General features: G+C 40.0%; 1 long non-coding RNA gene across 1 annotated transcript; it reads left to right on the forward strand.

Moving 5' to 3' along the window:
- The first annotated feature begins 2,505 nt into the window (after positions 1 to 2,505).
- LOC147605757 (uncharacterized) lies at positions 2,506 to 5,017 on the forward strand. Its single transcript, XR_015265109.1, has 3 exons — positions 2,506 to 2,728; positions 2,812 to 2,916; positions 3,142 to 5,017. It is a non-coding gene; the product is annotated as an uncharacterized LOC147605757 (long non-coding RNA).
- The last annotated feature ends 252 nt before the right edge of the window (positions 5,018 to 5,269 follow it).

Here is a 5,269-nt window from a genome sequence, read left to right on the forward strand (position 1 = left end):
GGTGGAAAAGGGGTAGCCAACTGATTGTTTGAAAGATTCAAATGGGGGAGATTCATAGAAGGCCTCTCACAATATTACTGAGGATCTTTAAGCTCCATAGTGGATAAATTAGCAACATAACCTTCAGGAGACAAGGAGGTTTAATGCTCAAGAGAAAGCTTTCAAAGGTTCCTAACGTGTGGTAGAAAATAAATATTTGTCATCCATTTGTTTGAAGATGTTTAGCTTCTAGCCATGACCACTATAGGGGTAGCTGAAAACTAATAATAGACTGAAAGTGTTGGTCATGGCCAAAAGCTCAAAAACAATGCGCCCAAGAGAGGTTGCGCCCTTATCTTTTGGCCATGACCACTACTCTCACAGCAATGCCAAGAAGAGAAAGCACTAGCCACGATGAGGATGATGACACATAAGGGTGATGATAGCTATAAACTAACAAAAGCAAATGGCCAAGGGAGGTTGTGCGACCTCCCTTGGCCTTTTTTTTTTAGCACATGGCATCACATGGGGGTCATAATTCTTTGTTTCATTTGGTGACCTTCTTGGGATGTATTCTCTGGGAGTGCAATAATCACAAGATAAGCATGATGTAGGGGGAAATCATCATCAACATGTGAGCACGTATGCCATGGGTTGCTGTTGCAAAATGTTTGGCAAGGTAACATTCTTGTGTGAATATGTATGCAAATTCATGTAATGCTCTTATGAAATAGTATTATTTGTGTATTTAAAAAAATTATCTTGGTAGAAAAGAAATATCGGTCGTCCATTTGTTTGAATGTATAGAAAAAATGAAATGTGCCCAAGGGAGACCGTACTGGTGCAACCTCCCTTAGACACATTCTTTTTAGCTTTTGGCCATAACCACTATAGGGGAAGCTACGACACTATGGATTTTTTTAAGCTTATGGCCATGACCACTATAGGAACTCAAAAAATGTGCCCAAGGAAGGTCGCACCTGACACGGTCTCCCTTGGGCACATTTTTTTTATAGGGGCAATTGAAGCAAATAATAGCCTGAAATTGAAAGTCAACTTATGGTCTACAACTTATGGTCTGATTGCATAACTCCAACATGTGCTACCTGTGCAGTGCTCATAATAATTGGATATAGCTAGCTGACTGTCGCGACTGGTCCCTCCTAAAAGAGGTTGAGTTCTTCCCTCATGATGACTCAGAGGACGGAATTTGGCGTGCTACTTTCTCTTGTATGTAATTAAGCCTTGGGAACTCTTTCGGCATTTAAGCCCAAGCAAGCCACCCTTGGAGAGATCAAGTTCTTCCATCACCATGACTCATGAGGACAGAAGTTCCCATGCCGCTTTCTTTTGCACATAATTAAGCCTTGGGCACTCTGTCAGCATTTACACCTAGGCAAACCACCCCTACATCAAAGGCTTTGGATGCCTCTCATTCTATCAAGAACCTACCCAGCATGAGGAGCCTCTTTCTTGGAGTTTATTTGTGCCTCCCTTCATTTTTTTTTTGTGGAGCTTATGACTTTCAATTTCAAGCCCCTTAAAAAAACAATGTGCCCAAGGGAGGCCACGCCAACATGGCCTCCTTGGGCACATGTTTTTTGTGCTTATGACTTTCAATTGAAACAAAAATGTGCCCAAAGGAGGCCGTGTCGATGCTGACCCCTTGGGAAAAAAATTTTGAGCTTATGACTTTCAATTGAAACAAATATTATTTGTTTCAATTGAAATTCATAAGCTCAAAAACAATATGCCCAAGGGAGGTTTTCAATTGAAACAAATAATAGCCTAAAACTGAAAGTCATAAGCTTAAAGAAATGCACGCTTGAAGATGTGACATCACTGCAGCATGGAGGAGGCAAGCAAGAAAAGAAACAAGGAGAGGGGACAGATCATAGCGCTACAACCAAAGAAAGGCATGGCTTAGCTATGCCAACAACAGGCAGAGGTGGTGTCCGTTTCTTAGCACCGCCAAAAGGGGAGGTCTTTAAAGCAAGGAAAATGCGATGTCATGTGTGGTGGAGGAGTGCTACATCATTGACATTGAGTCTAGGGTGCCCACTTGTTGCAATTGGCACACACTGATGCCCTCCCATGGCTAGCGCATAGGAGGCAACAAGAAATGATGGTGTGAGTGAGTGAGAGAGAGCTTTGAGCATTGAGTGAGTTGAAGACAGTTGAATATAGCAAATTTGTTTTGCACAAGGCCATCATCACTTGCAAATACTTCAAAGAAAGGGCCACCAACATTAACACCAACCTGCAAAAAATAAAACAACCACCTGGAACTTTGATTTTTTATTGGTTTTGTTATATATAAAAATAACCCTTTCCCTCACACATGACCTGTAAAATTCTGCCCCCTTTATTTTTAATAAATTCACCCATCCTCCTCTTACACCTTCATTAAACCCACACCCACCTCATGTCTTATACTCCCATTAACACCCCCTTACACCCTTTTTCTCATTTTCTAAAAAATACATCAATATGTATATATATATATATATATATATATATATACCCTATTGAATGGAGTTCATTGCATCTCCGTTCATTGTATCATTGCAAAAACTAGGGTCTAGAGAGTATGCCAAAGTTACAAATGTTGATGGAGCCACATGGTGTTTCTTGAGTGATGAGTTTAGCTATCAACTCAATGAAGACTAGTAGGATCTCAAGGGTGGTAAGTTTTATGTTTGGGATGGCAATCGCAGACTCAAAGCATGGATACAATGCATACAAGACTGTAAGTTAATGCTTCCCATTAAATGAGTTAATTTAATACTTTGATTCTCTTTGATTGGTCCTTATAATGAGTTAGGTTTCTAGGTTATGAGCATGTACCTGAGATGTACGTAAGGTTGTTTGCCACTTCATCGACGTGGAGAAAAGGAGAGAGGGTGAACTATTGTTGGCTTTGAAAGCCACTAATGAGTAGGTGCCTCAATATCACTTTAGTTTTTATTGCTCGTCACATACACAAGTATTCATATTGCTCATCACATACACAAGTATTCATATTGCTCATCACATACACGCGTCTTCACTTTAGTTTTCATTGATCGTCACGTACACAAGTATTCATATTGTAATATTTTGTACATGATTACTCATGCCCATGTGGCACCATCATTTACACACAAGGTGTTCCTCTTTCAGAATTTTGGTTCGGCAGATAAGACATCTCTGTTTTGCTGGAGCAGTTGATAGATGAGGAAAGGCATTGGGTTGAAGTTGAGATGGTTGTAAAGCATAGACATGGCCCTACTATATGGTACAATGCACCAGCAATTGTCCTTGCTCAACTAGATTAGAAGGTAAAATGCTTTATCGATATTGTTTTTATCACTTCCATTATCGCAACTCATGTTTATTTCCATTCTACATAGGAAGAGTTCTCTGAAGCATTGAAAAAGGCCACTTCAAAGTTGGATAGGGAAAGTACAACACTAGAGGACTTCACACATTCTCATACCAAAGAGGTTAGAGGGGTGGAGAATGTCTTTCAATACAAAGCATACAGATTGAAAACCCTACCAATGGTGATGCATTTTTCCAATTGATTTATGCATATGACTAGATCAAAAAAACTGGTCCAGTCGACAAGGGACAAGATACTCACCCTTGCTTAGTCTAGACTTGAGCTTGATAGGTGAGATTGGAGGGTTAACATGTGGTGCTTCTATTTGTGTCATGTTTTTTCCCAACAACATGCAATGGTCTATTTTTGTTCATTGTGATGTTGAAGGAAAGCTACCATTTTGTACATGATGATTCAAAGTAATGTGAAAGATGAAGGTTACATTAGAAAGTTTTGAGATTCCACAAAATTGTGAACCTATCTCAAGGAGGAGACATATTAGCAACGCATGTGCGAAGAGAGCCTAAGTCTTATTAGAGACCTTGAAATGAGAGGCTTTTTTGTACTCGAAGGTTTTGTGGAGTGGTTCAATGATGCAAGGGATAACCATGTGAAAGATGCCTTCCTTGACATTGTGAGCAATATGAAGCCCATGGGTGATACGTCTAAGAAACCAGAGATTCAACTATCTGCTAAGAGGATTGTGTATAGGTAAGGGGTGTTATAGTTTTCCATCATGCTCTAGGTCATTGCTTTATTCATCACTCTAATTGACATGTATGCCAAGTGGGTGGGTACATTGTTGATGGCCTTGAAATTAAATTCGTGCCCTCCACAAATCCGCGATTATGGGCTAACCCCAATAGTGGGAATCCTCAATGCTTTTGGGAGCGTGATGTTTTGAGGTGGGAGATGAATGTATTCCCCTTGGTGGTTAGACTATCCACTAGGAATGAGGCATTCATTCGAAAATGAGCTCTATGCCCGTGATGAGTGACTCTCTTAACTAAATCTCATTCTGTATCTATGGTGGGTCTTGCGCTTAATCTCGTCTACATTCCTCATTAGATTTTGAAGACATCCATCATGCTTCTACTCCCTCACGAGAGTATGAACCCATTGAGCAATAAGGTTCAGCAATGCAAAGAAAGAGAACTTCAGGTGGTCACTTATGCACCAAATTTATTTTTTGTTTCTTTCAGACCATATACTTGTGTTTTGTTCAATTTATTGTCATTGTTAACAATACAGAGGTTGAAGAATCAAGCCATAAAGGGACAACTAGCAAAGGGAGAGCAAGAGAAAAAGAGCATTGGATCTATTCATAGGGTTAGGTGGAGAGTCTAACTTGCGGCAAACTGGTGAGTACAATGTAGAGTAGAGTAGAGTAGCGTAAGAAACTCAGTTTTTTGGATTCCCATTAGAGGCAACCCTATAATTCTTTCACAAACTAGATATACAAACTCTCTTCTTACTATTACAGGCCCCAAGTTCTATACATATATCACTGCCATGCTTACAAATGTGGTCAACTTAGTGGATGGTCCAGACAACGAGATATACATGTATAGTTGGGTGTACTTACTTTTGTTTGTATTAGTAATAATTGCCACATCAAACCTTTGTAAGCATGTTCTCATGATTTAGGATTGAAGAGTGGTTGGAAAATATAAATACACCATCTCTCTCTCTCATGGTGGTGACTCTTGCATAGAAGTGGTGAGCTTGGTTTGGGTAGACTTTCCAACTAGCTTGTAGGTGGAGCTTGTAGATTTAGAAGAATTTCCCCCTTGGAACAAGTTCTCTAATGAGCTGGTGCAGGGTGTAGCAAAGTTTACAGCCAGCTTTGTTTTGAGGATCAGGTTTGGTTTGTTTCTTGTTGCTTGGCAGCCCATTTTCCACTTGTTCATGATAGTGCAACCAAGA

The sequence above is a fragment of the Cibotium barometz genome, chromosome 59 (genome assembly GCF_041138505.1).
Source record: "Cibotium barometz isolate CiBa-2024 chromosome 59, ASM4113850v1, whole genome shotgun sequence".
Taxonomy (NCBI): Eukaryota; Viridiplantae; Streptophyta; class Polypodiopsida; order Cyatheales; family Cibotiaceae; genus Cibotium; species Cibotium barometz.